Below are 16,941 nucleotides of genomic sequence, written 5' to 3'. Positions count from 1 at the left end.
ATAATTAGCAGATAATATTGCTTCCCCCCACAAGTTCTGTGGTAAGCCTGAACTTAGTAACATGGCATTCATCATTTCTTTTAGGGTTCTATTTTTTTTTCCAGCAATTTCATTTTGCTGTGGAGAATAAGGTGCTGTAGTTTGGTGAATAATGCCATGTTGTGCACAAAATTCATTTAATGGTGCATCATATTCACCACCCCTATCACTTCTAACCATTTTAATGGTTTTACCAAGTTGATTTTCAACTTCTGTTTTGTAGAGTTTAAACATTTCTAAGGCTTCATCTTTACTTCTAAGTAAATAAACATAACAATATCTTGTGCAATCATCAATAAATGTTATGAAATACTTTTTGCCTCCTGTAGATTGAATAAATTTTAGATCACATACATCAGTGTGAATTAATTCTAGAGGTTCGGTTTTTCTTTCAACCGATTTAAATGGAGCCTTAGTTAGTTTCGCTTCTACACAAATTTCACATTTATGATTAGGATTAATTTCAAATTTTGGTATTTAATCTAAACCAATTAATCTACGCAAAGCATCAAAATTCACATGTCCTAATCTACCATGCCATAAATTTGACTCAAAAATATAAACAAAAGATGTGTTATTCTTATTCATAGCAACTTTCGGTACAACTGTCATTACATTCAACTTAAAGAGACCATCACTCATGTATCCCTTACTAACATACATACCACTCTTTGTTAATACAAATTTATCAGACTCGAATACAAGCCTAAAACCATTTTTGCTTAACAAAGATCCAAAAACTAAATTCTTCCGGATGTCAGGTACATGCAGCACGTTGTTGAGGGTCAGTTCTTTCCCTGATGTCATCTTCAAGATTACTTTTCCTTGTCCAACCACAGTAGAAGTAGAAGAATTTTTCATGAAAAGTTGTTCACTATTTGTAGCCTCATTGTAGGTAGTGAACATCTTCTTGTCCGCATATATGTGACGAGTTGCTCCAGTGTCAACCCACCACTATTTGGGATTTCCAACCAAGTTAGGCTCAGACACCACAGCAGAGAGGTTGATGTAATTCACTCCATCAGAGATGTAATCCAATTCTGTTACATTGACTTGATTAGTGGTCTTCTTACTTGTACTTCCATGATCCTTCTTAGGGCGGCGGCAGTCAGAAGCTCGATGTCCAGTCTTACCACAGTTATAGCATTTTCCTTTGAACTTCTTGTTGTCATTGTTGTCGCCTTGTTTAGGACTATCTCCAGTAAACTTCTTCTTTTTGTTATGTGGTTTATGAACTTGTTCAACCACATTAGCCTTGGACTCAATGGGATTTTTCACATTCCTCTTTTCAGCCTTTCGGTTATCTTCCTCAATTCTTAATCTTACAATCAACTTATCCATGGTCATCTCTTTGCGTTTATGTTTTAAATAATTTTTGAAATCTTTCCAAGTCGGTGGTAACTTTTCCACTAAAACAGCGACTTGGAATGACTCGCTAAGAGACATACCTTCTGAATGAATCTCATGCAAAATTATTTGAAAACTTTGAACTTGAGAAATTACCGTTTGGGAGTCTACCATAACAAAGTCCAGAAATTTACCGACGACAAATTTCTTCGTGCTGGCATCCTCTGTCTTGTATTTCTTCTCCAAAGAATCCTACAATTCTTTTGCTGACTTCAAAGGACTGTATACATTATACAGCATGTTATCAAGGCCATTGAGGATGTAGTTTCTGCATAGGAAATCTGAATGTTTCCAAGCATCTACAGCGGCAACAACTTGCCGATCACTTTCACCCGCTTGAAGTGCTAGAGCCTCTTCATGAAGAAACCGGGCCAAATTAAGAGTTGTAAGATAGAACAGCATCTTCTGCTGCCATCTCTTAAACTCGGTACCGTTAAATTTTTTCGATTTTTCTCCATGATTGATTGGTACATGAACATGGTTCTAGATAGGGATCGGTGTTGGTGTAACAATAGGAGTACCACTACCAGATGCAGTTTCAGTTGCAGTAGCCATAATCTCTGATTACAAAAATCAGAAAAAATTAAAACACAAATTAATTTTCTAGTTATTAAAACCAGAAAATAAATTTATAATACAAAATAATTTTATTTCCTTGTTACTAAAACTAGAAAAATAAAATATCACAATAATTTTCTGTAACACAATTGATATTCTGCAATTGTTAATGACACCAGTATATTACTACTAGTTGTCAAAGAAAAGAGACAGCATATTACTACTATCTGTCAAATAGCATAAACACTATTTGTTTTTCCAACTAGAATATGTCTTATGAAATCACAGAAAATTAAATACAATGAAGATTTCAAAATGTTCTGTCTTAAGATTCTAGGACAATCTTCACTGTATTTAAATTAATTAAATTCTGTTGTGTACTAAACAACAACCAGAATATAAAGAAATAAAGGAAATGAGAGAATTTGTTTGATTACAAAAATCAAACTCGAAATAAAAATAAAAAAATAAAAACAGATTTTATTTTGTTACAAAAACAAAATTAAAATCTGATTTAAATAAATAATAAAACACTGAAAATAAATTAAATAACTTACTTGATTTAATTTCTTCGAATTATAATCTGATCAAGTCCAGTGTTTGATACTGTGTCTTTAAGACAGATTCGTCCTCTCCACGATACTTTCAAAAATTGGACGTCTATCTCCTAGGATGAAATGATCTACTACAAACAATAGCAGCACTACAAATTGTTTGCCTTACGAACACACTAAGGTGTCGTTTGGTAACACTTACGTTTTCAGTTTTCTGTTTATATTTACAAAAATTTAAAAAACTCAAATAAAAATTTGTTTGGTAAAATTTTTGATTTATAAATCAGTGGCCTCAGTTCATAAATTTGGCCAAAAAATGAAAACACAAAAAATGTGTTTCCATTTTGAGTTTTTAATTTTTTTTTTATCACCTAACATTAGCCACCACCCGCCACCATTTTCCACCACCGTCTTCCGCCACTATCACCCACCACCCACCCTCCACCACCACCTGCCACCACCACTCACCACCCACCTGCTACCACTAGCCACCACCCGCTACCACCACCCACCAGCCACCACCCACTCACCACCACCACCCACCTCTCGCCGCCGCCGCCGCCACCACCACCACCACCACCACCACTACCACCACCATTACCACCCACCTGCCATTCACTCGCCACCACCCACCACCTGCCACTACCATTCACCGCCCGCCACCACCACCCGTCACTTACTTGCCACCGCCACTCACCACCCACCTGCCACCACAAGCCACCCACCACCACCAGCCACCTGCCACCCACCCGCCACCACCACGACCATCACCCGTCACCTACTTGTTACCATCACCCACCACCACCACCCACTCGCTACCACTTACCACCCGCCACCGTCACCCACCCACCCACCCACCCACCACCACCACCACCACCACCCGCCACCTACCTACCACCACCCACCTGCTACCACCACCCACCACTACCACCCACTCGCTACCACTTACCACCCGCCACCGTCACCCATCCACCCACTACCACTACCACCACCACCTGCCATCCACTTGCCACCACCACTCACCACCCACTCGCTACCACCCACAACTTAGCACCGTCACCCACCTACCCACCACCACCACCACCACCCGCCATCCGCTGCCCACTTGCTACCACCACCCGCCGCCACCGCCACCGCCACCGCCACCGCCACCACCCACTCGCTACCACCCATCACCCGCCACCGTCACCCACCCACCCACCCCTCATCACCACCCACCACCCACCTGCCACCATCCACTACCAACCGCCATCCGCCACCCACCCGCTACCACCACCACCACCACCCACTCACTACCACCCACCACCCGCCACCTACCCACCCACCCACCACCACCATCCGCCACCTACCCACCACCGGCCATCGGCCACTCACCACCCGCCACCCACCACCACCCGCCATCCGCCACCCACCTGTCACCACCACCCACCTGTCACCACCACCCGCCACCGCCACCTCCTACTCACTACCACCCACCACCAGCCACCGTCACCCACCCACCTACCACCACCACCCACCCACCACCCACCGTCACTACTTTCCACCACCGTCTTCCGCCGCCACTTGCCACTACTTGCCATTTCTCACTCTTTTTTATATTTTTAAATTTTTTTAAACATTTTGTCAATTAGTAAACGCGTTTGTAGTTTATGTTTTTCTAAAAATAAACAAAAACTTGTTTACAAAATTTTTGTAAATATAAACTAAAAACGTTAACGTTACCAAACACACCCTAAGTGTTTACACTCTTTCTTTCAGAAAATAAATGCAGCAAAATGCAGAGATTTATATCAGAGGATAGAGTACGAAAATTGGAGTAAAATCCAAATGGGAGGCTAGTCTATTTATAGATGTAAAGGTGACTATTGGTTTTGAATTGAATAGGTATGAAACCTGTTGGTTTTGAATTCAAACAGATTTGAATCTGTTGGGTTATATTTCAAACAGATAACAAAACGGGAAGGGCCCTGTTTGGGTGTGCAATAATACCAGACTGGTTTATTTCGGGAAGGGCCCTGTTTGGATGTACAGTAATTATGGATTTTATTTTACCAAAAATTAAAATTAAATTCAAAAGTTTTTGGCCCAAAAAGATTAGTATTGGGCCGAACAAGCCCAACCCAATCTCACAACACGCACCCGCGCCCAGGCCTAGCCCACCCAACCGGACAGCGGCGGTGGCGCGCATTTGTGGTAATTTTTGGATCTAATGGGTCTAGCCTATAACCTCTCTTTCTAAAACACTTGGGTACCCCTTGGGGCACACCCCAAGTACCAAACCCAAGCCTTATAAACCCATTCAAAACCTCCCACCAAATCAATGTGGGGCAAGCCATTTTACAACCTTAAAGAATTTCTACAACAACTCCATTTCCATGGAGCACACTTTGGCTTCAATTTCCTATTCACTCGGTAATGGTTTTGAGCAACCAAATATACCACGTGAATCACAACGCGGCATAGAACGCGTTACCACTTTGACCCGTGAAAATCGACACACGAAGCACACTTAAAAAATAAACTAAACTTAAGATAAAATTCTAATTTTACCAAAAATTTATAACCATTTCCAACAGGATCTTCCACCAAAATTTTCTTTCTGATGGCAGGTCCACCGCTATATAATTTTAATACCAAAAGAACAACCATTGAAGTTTGTTTTTTAAGATTTAAAATTTTATAACTTTTGGTATAAATATCTATTTTTAATAATATTTTAAAATTCCCTCATTAAAATCAATCAAACAAAAGTTGCTCATATTCATATAATTACAATTCTATCATCATCTATAGATGAAGAGAATTATTATTATTTATTTCTAATGATATATGTGATGCGAATAATACTATATATTTATAAAAATTGTCGAGAAAAATATATTTTTAACTTATAAAAGGTTAAATTAATCTGACCCGTATTTGATTCATTAAAAAAATTTACTCGTAAAGTAATCAAATAAAGCTTTGAACACATTCTGAAACTATGTTAATTTTTTTAGCATAACTTGATATTATATGTAGTATAGAAAATTATGCTTCAGACACAATTCAATTAAAGTTTATTTGAGATTGGCTCAAAAGATAAATAAATTAAGATTAAATATATTTTGAAATTAGTTAAACCTTTTAAGTAAAATTTAAATGAGTTACTACCCGACTTGTTTATAACTGAAGAGCGATGATTCATAACTTTAAATTTGGAGCTTTAACAATGACTTTAATGATATGACATGGAGTAAAAAAAAACAAAAAACAAAAAAAAACACATACATCAAATTATTCATGACTGTGATCCATTGCCACGGTAGAACTCTCATCAGAAATCTATTTTACTGCTCTTAAATATTTTTGTACAACTGAATTCATTGTGAAAAACCACTATGATGTTTTCCAGAGGACATGAAACATAAAAATGATATACCAAAAACAAATCTCAAATTTCACAGGGAATGAAAAATACTAAAATTGTGGAATTTTTTTTCTTACCGGTGTAATGGCCGCGAATGACTGAGCGAATTTATTGGAATCTCCGACCTGAATACCGGTCCGACCGATGTGGATTGAGATGCAGTTCCTCATCTTTGTTTTTGGGGTTTTAGAAAGAGAAACAGAATTTTAGAGAGAGAAAGAGAGAGTAGAGGATGAGAATTTCAGAGCAGAGGTTTGAGGAGGTGGGTGAGAGAGAGGTTTTAGACACATGAAAGGTCAAAATGTTCTAGAAGAGGAGAGTAGGCCGTATGGAAATTTGAAAACGGCCCAACTTTTTAAATTTTGAATTTTGTGGAAATGGGTTTGTAATTAGGAAAAGTTATTGGTTGGTATTAGAGCACCGCAACATAAGATTTGGGAATGTTGTTGTGAGTAAATTACAAAAGCTTCTTGTGATATTTTGGTGGAGGCCTTTCTCGAGTCTTTTTTAATGATCTGAATTATTCATATTGTAAGATTTGTTGAGTATATTATCTATGCAAAAATATTAAGTTAATCAAAAATTTATAATCCCAGGATCAAACCCCATGATCAAACCCCATGATCAAACATTAATTATTTTTAAAAAATTATAAAGATAAATGTGCTTTTGTTACGGAATTATAGATATCCAATCAATTTAATTTTTTTCATAAATAATCTAATAAACGAATCTTACAATATGAACTTATCAAAAAAAGACTAAAAAAGACCTCGCACCGCAATAAGTTGTTGTGAGTTGCTCATAGCAACATTTTCAATTTCTCGCTACGTGGTGCTCCAACAATGTTATGATTGGTGAAAAATGTGAAACTCACAAATTTATATTAGATAATTAAGCAATATGAAGAGCCATGAATTGTAATGGGGAATCACATGACCAATCACTAATTTTTCCATAATTAGACCGTTATAGGTCAACGGTCGAGATTTGAAATCGGCGGAAATCAAACTGATCGCAGTGGAGTCGAGTGGGCCATAGAGCCCATGAATTATGAGGCTACTTTGGTTGACAAAATTTATTTCGGCCCATACGCTCAACCCAGATGACGATATGAAAACCGGTTTTTAATGGGCTTTACTACCCCTATATTTTTGAGCCATTTTTTGCTAAGCAGTTGGGTCATATCAACCTGTGTTTCGTAAATATTTAAATAAGAATAATAAATTTAAGTGGAAATTACAAACACCCCCCCCCCCCCAAAAAAAAAAAATCTGTAACAAAATGAGTCCTAAATTTTTAATTTTGTAAATTTAAAATCTAATTTTTGATTTATTTTTAATTTAAACTACATTTTTTTATTTCCGTTAAGTAAAATCAATAAAAAAAAATTTAGTGATTAAATTCAACAAAAAATATATTTTAGATATTTTATGTACACCTACATTGAGTTTAATGACTAAAATATTATTTTTCTATTGATTTTACTTAATGAAAATAGGCTAATGGTTAGAATTGAAAACAAATCAAAAGTTTAAGGTTTAAATTAACAAAATTAAAAACTCGGGATTTATTTTATTATAAAATCAAACTTTGGTTTATTTATTTATTTATTTATTTATTTTATTATAAATAATTTCCCCTAAAATATTTAAATAATTTTAAAAAAATCTCAAATAACATCTAATTTAAAACATAAATCCATTTTCTACATTCAAGTCAAAACAACATTGTATTTCACTTGACATTATGGGTTGGTTTGTAGACGGTTGACTCAGAAAAATAATAAAAAAATTAATGAATGGTTCAGATTCATTTCATATAGGTCTCATTATACAATAATTAAATCTAAATGGCACATTCATTTTCTAAGTTTCTGAGATGGTACGGTTTCTAAATCTGTAAAATCTTAAGTGAATCTCTCCTATGTATTGGCGTGCTTTCAATTTCTCAACGAATAATTTGGTGTCAACTGTTTCCTCAGCTCCGATGTGACCGAACGATTATACTCTGAAGTTTAGATCTAACAATCCATGCGTCTTGGGATCAAATTGAGCAAAACACACAATTTGCATGTGGAATATTCTGTTTTTCATGCATATGGGTGTACTAAAAATGTACATTTTTTTATCTTTTTTGGATTATATTTTCTATTTTTTTGCATATCTTTTTATTAAAAAAATAAAAAAAGTACATTTTTAAAATCTTTTTTAGGTCATATTCTCTATTTTTTTTTTGCACATTTTTTCATTAAAAAAAATAAAAAATTACATTTATTTAGATGAGGTTTGTGGTCCCTTGAACAAAATGAATGTTTCCAAGTACGAGTCATTCCAGTGGAAATCTTTAACAAACAACTCTCTCTCTCTCTCTCTCTCTCTCTCCATATATATATATATATATATAAATTTGTGACTTAGAGATTCAGGAGAGCCAATCCCATTGGAGTGTCAGGCATAAAATCATCAACTTGCAATAATAGAAACAAAATAAAAATAAAAATTCATATATATATATGCAACTTGGCATTAGATTTAATCCAGATACCAGGTTTCTGTGCTTACCTTTTAACGACAAATCTCATAATCACGTTACTAAAATCTTTTTGATTCTTTGGATTCTTGAAATTTAACAATTTAGTTAGTTGTTGATCGAGCATGTACTTGTAGAATGGTTTTTGTACCTAAGATGTGAAAAAAAAAAAAAAAAATTTGAGTAAAATTCATTTGATGGATATATAATTTTAATTTAATTTTGAAATGTCATGTATTTGTTGCGACATTGCTGTGGTAGCTAATTTTGCACTATGTCGCTAAGAGTCTTTAAGAAAGCTAGTAAAAAGCCAACTTTCAGTTTTTTATCCATTTTGGGTCACATCACCTCTCACATAACTTATTCACAAAAAGATAAAATAAGCTAAAAAACCAAAAAATCAACTTAAAATTAACTTTCCAAAACACAACAAGTCCAAACCACATGGTGGATGATCGGTGAAATCAACCGAAGCATCCCACTACTAACATCCATGCTTCTATTGGGGCTTGAACTCAACCTTCCTTATTGAAATGTGCTGGACAATCTTCATTGTATTTAAAAAAAAAAAAAATTTGAGTATGTACTTAACAACAAACGGAATATAGAAAAAATAAAGGAAATGAGAGAGTTTGTTTGATTACAAAAATCAAACCAAGAAATAAAATAAAATAAATGAATAGATTTTTATTTTGTTACAAAAACAAAATCAAAATCAAAATCAAAATCAAAATTTGAAGTAGAAAAAATAATAAAACAGAAAAATAAATTAGTTACTTACCAAATTAATTTGTTGAACAAATTTTCTGATCAAGTCCCGTGTTTAATACTGTGCCCTTAAGACAGATTCGTCCTCTCCATGGTGCTTTCAGATTGTGGACATTTATCTCCGAGGATAAAATGATCAATAGTGAATAGTAGCAGCACTACACACTATTCACACAATGAACATACTTTGTGTATATATTCTTTTTCACAGAAAATTAATTACACTTTTTCTCACATAAAATTAATGTAATTAATGCAGCAAAATGCAGAGATGAATGACAATAGAGAAGAACGAAAATTGGAGTGAAAAATACAAATGAGGGACTGCCTCTATATAGGAAAATTCGTGGCTGTATGGTTTGAATTAAACATGTGCAAAACCTGTTTGAACAGGTGTAGGGATACATTTTTAGAGTACCAACACGTGGCCAAGGTGATGTCGACGTGTTAGCCGAGGTGCCACGTGTCCGGGTCATGACGCCGAGGTTATCTCGGCAAGGCCGAGGTTATCTTCGAAGATATCAGAATCCGAGATAAGCGGATAAGGTACGAGAGTCCTAGAATGAGGAAGGACTTCAGCATGGATAAGGATAGCACTCTTAGGGAGTTTATCTTTATCTATTGGAGAGTCTAGGATAAGCACTGAGCAGAAGTCCATTGAAGCTAGGCTTCTATAGGAACTAAGATTGAGGTAACTATAAAAGAAAGGCACCCCCGAAGGGTCTAAGGTACGCAATTTATATTCTGAACAGTGAGTTTAACACTATTGATTATCTTTGAGAGATATACTGACTTGATCGTCGGAGTGCCCCCGGGTGGACGAACCACCGCCGAAATCTTCTCTTTCTATTGCAGGTCAGACAGGTGCCATCTATTCTGCTAGTGCTGTCCAGCTGAATACTGAGTTGGTAGTGTGATCGGAAATTCACTCACACAATTTGACGCCGTCTGTGGAAAAGAAAGGAGAATAGATGGCCAGCAACAGACATAAGGAAAAGATTGGGGATGACACTCCTGGTGGGAGTGGCAAACCTATCTACCTTGATGTCGAAGGAGACAACCGCAACATAGAAACTCGTGACCAGAATCACAGCAAGAAAGACGTCGACTAGGATGGCGACGCACCAAAGAAGCCAAATCGAAGTGGGTACTACAATGAGGATGACCTCCAGGTATGGAAGGATAGATGCCTGCGGAGGGACAAAGAGGTAAAAGAGATGGCAAACAAATTGGCAGACCTGCAATCGGTCGTCAATTTCATGATGCAAAACAACGTCATGCAACCACCATTCCCGTCGCAGGACACGCCGATTCCAGTGGTTAATGCCCAGAAAGGAGAGCAGAAGCCAATCCCAATAGCCCCTCAGCACACCAGAAGCAAAAAACACTCTCACCGGCCTTCCAGGGAGGTCGGGTGGGGAAAGTCGAGGAGAGAAGAGTTACGAAGGACACATCGCACTAAAGAAGCAGACCCAAGAGAATATCGGCACGTTCAAAAGCAGAAGCTGTGCTTCGACACAACTCATGGAGAAAGGTCGAAAATGGCCCACAACGAAGCTGAGAGTAGTATGCCGAAAAGACTGAAGTCGGGAGATAGCCGAGCTCCTAGGCGGAGCAAGGAAAACCTGAGAGATTACCTCAAGAGGAAACAACATAATGTCGATGCCGAAGTAACTTCACCTGTTAAGCTGAGAACACCATTCTCGGTAGAATTAGACAAATTTGAGGCGCCGAAGAGATTCAGTATGCCGAGGTTCCAAATATACGATGGTAAGTCAGACCCCAACTTCCACGTTGGATTATACTTGAACTCAATGGCATTATATAGTGGGAATGAGCCGTTGCTCTACAAAATGTTCCCCTCATCATTCGGGGAGATTGCATCAGATTGGTTTCACAAACTACCAAAGGGAAGCGTGAAGACTTGGGAAGGCCTGGCCGAGATGTTTGTCGCCAGGTTTGTGACAAACAAGCTGCAGCCATTAAGGGTGGATGCATTGATGGCTCTGAAGATCAGCAAGGATGAAGGCCTTAGGGTCTATGCAAAAAGGTACTATGAGGTGTTCAACCGAATACCAGAGTGTAATCAAGAGGTGGCGGTCGTATCTTTCAAGAGCGGCCTAAAAGACGACTGTCTACTACGCAAATCTTTGGCAAAGACGTTGCCAAAAAGCATGGAAGAGCTCATGGCTAGAATCGAGAAGTATGCCAGATCTGAGAAAGATACATCGGGAACTAAGGAGATAAAGCCAGAAAAAGGAAATGGCTTGCCGAAGCGAGGCTGAGGTAACAACGGATCCAGCAAGCAAGAGATAGGACTGAGGGCTACATAGGCAGTTACAACTGTGTTCCGAATCCCAATCCACAAAGTCCTAGTGTCTGTGTTCCGAATCCCAATCCACAAAGTCCTAGACAAAATTCGGAACCAACCATATTTCAGAGCACCAGCAAAGGCACTAGGAGAGTTTATGGGAAGGAACCTTGGCAGACATTGTGCTTACCACAATGAAGATGGGCACATGGCTCAGGGTTGTAGAGCCCTGAAAACACACTTGGAAGGCCTGGTGAGGCAAGGCCATCTGAGAGACCTTGTCGATGAGGCCAAGACAAGGGAAGGACATGCGAGATTACCTCAGGCGACAGTAGCTCCACCTCCCCCAGCACAACAACCTCAAGTAAGAGGACCTCAGGTAATTAATGTAATTCACTCGAAAGTCAGTGAAAATGAGATTCGGGAGGAGACCTAGAAGGTAAAACACCTATAGCATGTCTACAAGTCGGAGAGAAGAGACATCGGGCTGAAGAGTACCAAGGACCAGTAGTGTCCTTTACTGAAGCCGACCTTGAGATGGTGTAGCATCCACATAACGATGCCTTGGTAGTATCCCTCCAGGTTGGGGAATGCCAAGTGAAGCGCCTTTTAATTGACCAAGGCAGCTCTTGTGACATCATGTACGTCAGATGTTACAAGGAGCTTGGCCTTCATCCAGACGATATGGAGCAATCCAATAGCCCAATGGTTGGGTTCAATGGAACGCCGACATGGCCACTGGGAATGACGAGCTTGGAGGTGCAGGCTGGCACCAAGAAGATAAAGACAGAGTTCACCGTAATCGACACACCCTCCCCTTACAATATCATCTTGGGAAGGCCGTGGTTACATGCGATGGGGGCTGTTCCCTCAACATTGCATCAACTAGGGGTGTTCGCGGATCGGTTTTGTGCGGTTTGCGGTTCGGTTTTGACCCGCCCGCATCTATGCGGTTTGGGAAAAAGTCAACCCGCAACCGCCCGCAGTGCGGTTTGTGGTTTGTGCGGATAGGGTTTGCAAATGTGCGGGCGGTTGCGAGCGGTTTGCGGTTTACACTTTTTTCTTTAAAAATTAATTTTTGAGTTTTTTTTCCCAGCGAATTTAGGCATCAAATTCATTTTATATATTTGTGATAACAATTTTTTGATGAGTTTACAAATAAAAATTGAATATCAATGCATTAAATGAAAGTACCCAAAACAAAGAAACCCTACACTAGCATTTTTGCCATGAAAAAAATGTATATCAATGCATTAAAGGTTGTACTCAATTAGAATTGCCAATTCAGTAATCAATAATCAAACTATAAGTTCTATCGACCATTAGAAGGAAAATTTTATTAGGAAAAAGTGGATGAATCACCAATGAAAATCATATAAGAAACCAAGTTTAGGACTTGATAATTCTACGGCATTAAGAAAGTTGAGAAATACTTAAAAATAAGGATCCTAGTGTCATAGAGAATATAATGGTGCTCCTGTAAAAGTTACAAAGTTGGTATATAAAAAAAAAAAATAATAATAATAATTAAAGTGCGGGCGGTTTTTGCGGGTTGCGGGTTTAAACCGCGACCCGCCCGTAACCCGCAAATTTGCCATATTTCAAACCGCATCCGCCTGCATTATGTTTGCTAAACCGCCCATTTATATGCGGGTTGGGCGGATTGGGCGGTTTGAGCGGTTCGGATAAACCGTTGCCCACCTCTTCAACTATTGTGGTTCCCAACAGAGCATGGGATTGAGGAGGTCAGAGGAGATCAGCTGCAGGCAAAGAATTGCTCCATGGCAGCAATGAAATCCACCTGCAGCATAAGAGAACCAGAGAAGGTAGAGATCCAAGACGAAGACGTGGAGGTCTTAGAGGATGTCGGCAAGGAGCCAGCCGAGAAGAGTGAAGAAGCACTGAAGAAAGTCCTCATCCAGGAGGGGGATGAAGAACGCTTCTTTCTTCTTGGCTCGGGCTTAACAGAAGAAGAGGAAAAAGAGTTGGAAGCTTTTTTGAGAGCAAATATTGAGGTGTTTGCTTGGACGCCTTACGAGATGCTTGGGATTGACCCGGAGGTCACTTGCCATAAACTAAATGTTGATAGGTTGGCAAAACCCGTAATCTAACGAGCAAAAAGACCGACGTTGATATACGTCGAAGCAGTAGAAGAGGAAGTAGACAGACTTCTGGAGGCAAGGGCCATTCAAGAAGTAAATTACCTGACATGGCTATCAAACACAGTGGTAGTGAAGAAAAAGAATGATAAATAGAGGGTCTGCGTGGACTTTACTAGCCAGAACAAGGCCTGTTCCAAAGACAGTTTTCCTCTACCCAAGATTGACCAGCTGGTAGACGCCACTTCAGGGCATGGAAGGATGAGCTTCCTGGATGCCTATAGGGGATACCATCAGATAGCCATGCATCCCCCAGATGAGGAGAAGACTACGTTTATCACCTCAAAAGGTTTGTACTGCTACAAAGTGATGCCTCTTGGGTTGAAAAACGTAGGAGCAACTTACCAAAGACTGGTAACCAAGATGTTCAAACACCTGATTGGCAGAACGGTGGAAGTTTACATTGATGGCATGGTCGTGAAGACCAAGGAACCTAAAGGTCATCTGGCCGACCTAAAGGTAGTCTTTAACATCCTTAAAACATATCGGCTCCGACTCAATGCAGCGAAATGTGCATTTGGAGTGGGATCTGGTAAGTTTTTGGGATACTTGGTGACTAGAAGAAGCATTGAGGCCAGCCCAGATCAGATTAAGGCCATCCTGGAATTGAAGAGCCCAACGTCGGCAAAACAGGTACAAATGTTGACTAGAAAGGCCGCAGCCCCAAATAGATTCATAAGTAGAAGCTCAGACAAGTGTAAACCTTTCTTTAACTTAGTGAAGAAAGCCATAGATTTTTTATGGACAGAAGAATGCGAGGTCGCCTTGGCTGACTTGAAGAAATATTTGACCACAGCTCCATTTCTTTCAAATCCAGAACCTGGGAAGGAGTTGTTTTTGTACTTAGCAGTCTCAGAATACGCAGTAAGCGCAGTGGTAATCCGAGAAGAAAAAGGGGAACAAGGAGCCGTTTACTATGTAAGCAAAACCCTAGCCGACACAGAAACAAGGTATCTACCCTTAGAGAAATTGGCATTGGCTTTAGTAATGGCTTCAAAGAAACTGAACTATTACTTCCAGGCCCATAAAATTGTGGTACTAACTGAACACTCCTTGAAGTCCTTGCTGCAACAAGGGGACCTGACAGAAAGAATAGCCAGATGGGCAGTGGCCTTGGGACAGTATGACTTGGAGTATAGACCCAGAACAGCAATCAAAGGCCAAGTTTTGGCCGACTTCGTGGCCGAGTTCACACCAGAATCCATCGTACACCGAGCTCCGTTGAGCCGAGGTGAACGATGTCCAAGCAAGCAAGGAGAAGCTCAGCCAAATGCAACAGAACAAAGGAAAAAGGAAAAACTCAGACCTTGCGGCATTTACATCAGCGACTCCTTTCGATTGTTTGTCAATGGGAGCTCAAACCGGCAAGGAGCGGGGGCAGGAGTAGTACTAGTATCTCCAGATGGAGAGATATTGGAACAGTCCATTCGATTGGGGTTCAAGGCCTCAAACAATGAACCAGAGTATGAAGCATTGATTGCAGGACTAAAGTTGGCGGTAACAGTAGAAGCAGATGAAGTGATAGTCTTCTATGACTCCCAACTCATAGTCAACCAGACAACGGGCGAGTTCGCAGCCCGAGATGAAAGGATGTCAGCCTACGCAAAGGAAGTCAACAGGTTAGTGGCCTTGTTTCAGAATTACCGACTACATCAGGTTAGCCTAGATAATAACAGTCACGCCGATGCACTGGCCAATCTGGCTAGTGCAATACAACCTGGAAAAGCAAGAACGATAATGGTCGAATACCTGTCGGGCCCGAGCATTGAACCACCGATCGTAGAGCACAAAGCAATATGTGTGGATATGGGACCAAGCTGGATGGATGCAATTGTAGCATTCTTAAAGGAAGGGAAGCTTCCAGATGACCATAAAGAGGCACACAAGATCAGATTGAAGTCGGTAAGATTCAGTATGACAGCGGAAGGACATCTCTACAGAAGATCCTTCACTAGACCCCTTTTGAGGTGTGTATATCCTTCACAAGTTGAAATTTTTTTATATGAAATACATGAAGGAATTTGTGGAAGCCACGCTGGGGGCAGATCACTTGCCCACAGGGCCATTACGCATGGGTATTGGTGGCCTTACATGCAAAGAGATGCAGAAGCCTATGTGAAAAAGTGTGAAAAGTGCCAAAAGTTTGCACCTCTGATACATCAAGCAGTAGCAGACCTGAACCCAGTATCCAGTCCTTGGCCGTTTGCCTAATGGGGCATGGATCTCGTTGGGCAACTGCCCCAAGCAACTGGACAAAGGAAGTACCTGCTGGTAGCAACAAATTATTTCACCAAGTGGATAGAAGTTGAGCCCCTAGCCAAGATTCGAGATGTGGATGTGAAGAACTTCATATGGAGGAACATCATCACCAGATTTGGGATTCCAAGGGCAATAGTTGCAGACAATGGAACACAATTTGACAGTAAGCTAATCAAGAGCTTTTGTACAAAGTTCAAAATCAAGAATTACTTTTCCACCCCGAGTTTTCCTTAGAGCAATGACAAGCAGAAGCATCAAACAAAGTCATCTTGGATGGGATTAAGAAGAGGTTGCAAGCAGCAAAGGGAAAATGGGTGGATGAACTACCAAGTGTGCTCTGGGCATATCAAACTACGCCGAGAAGATCAATGGGGGAATCCCCCTTTGCCATGGCTTATGGCACAGAAGTTGTCATTCCACTAGAAGTCGGCATCCCTGGGATCAGAACCCAGGAAGTGGAAAACGGAACTAATGATGTACTCTTATGGACCTACTAGAAGAAAAAAGAGAGAGAGCTATAATTTAGCTGGCAGCATACCAGCAGCAGCTTGCCAGAGCTTATAATAAAAGGGTTAACCCAAGAGAGTTTCAAATCGGTGACCTCGTGCTGAGGAAAGTCGTCGGCAACAAGAAGGATCCCAAAGAGGGGAAGCTTGGCCCCAATTGGGAAGGACCCTATAGAATCATCTCGGTACTAGGCAATGGGGCATATCGGCTTGAAGATAATGAGGGCAAAGAGTTGCCAAGGCCATGGAACACTTGTAATTTGAAATTTTTCTATCATTAGATTTTTTTGTCATTTTGTCGAAGTAAATAAATAAATAAAGTTTTAGCTTGTTTATATATGTTTATACACTTGTGACTGATAAAGATATATAACGTTGTTTCTGGAATACATGTATAATGAGAACCCAAGTGAAACCTAGGTTCACATCAGGGGGCAGA

At 39.7% G+C, this 16,941-nt stretch overlaps 1 long non-coding RNA gene across 1 annotated transcript; it reads right to left on the bottom strand.

Moving 5' to 3' along the window:
* Positions 1 to 598: 598 nt before the first annotated feature.
* Positions 599 to 2,969, bottom strand: LOC145789599 (uncharacterized). Its single transcript, XR_014327694.1, has 2 exons — positions 2,562 to 2,969; positions 599 to 2,006 (listed from the first exon to the last, which is right to left on the bottom strand). It is a non-coding gene; the product is annotated as an uncharacterized LOC145789599 (long non-coding RNA).
* Between the last annotated feature and the right edge of the window lie 13,972 nt (positions 2,970 to 16,941).

The sequence above is a fragment of the Camellia sinensis genome, chromosome 4 (assembly GCF_055761805.1).
Source record: "Camellia sinensis isolate YWXY chromosome 4, ASM5576180v1, whole genome shotgun sequence".
In the NCBI taxonomy this organism is placed as follows: domain Eukaryota; kingdom Viridiplantae; phylum Streptophyta; class Magnoliopsida; order Ericales; family Theaceae; genus Camellia; species Camellia sinensis.
The sequence above is the reverse complement of the archived record's forward strand: the minus strand, read 5'-3'. Positions and strand labels throughout refer to the sequence as shown.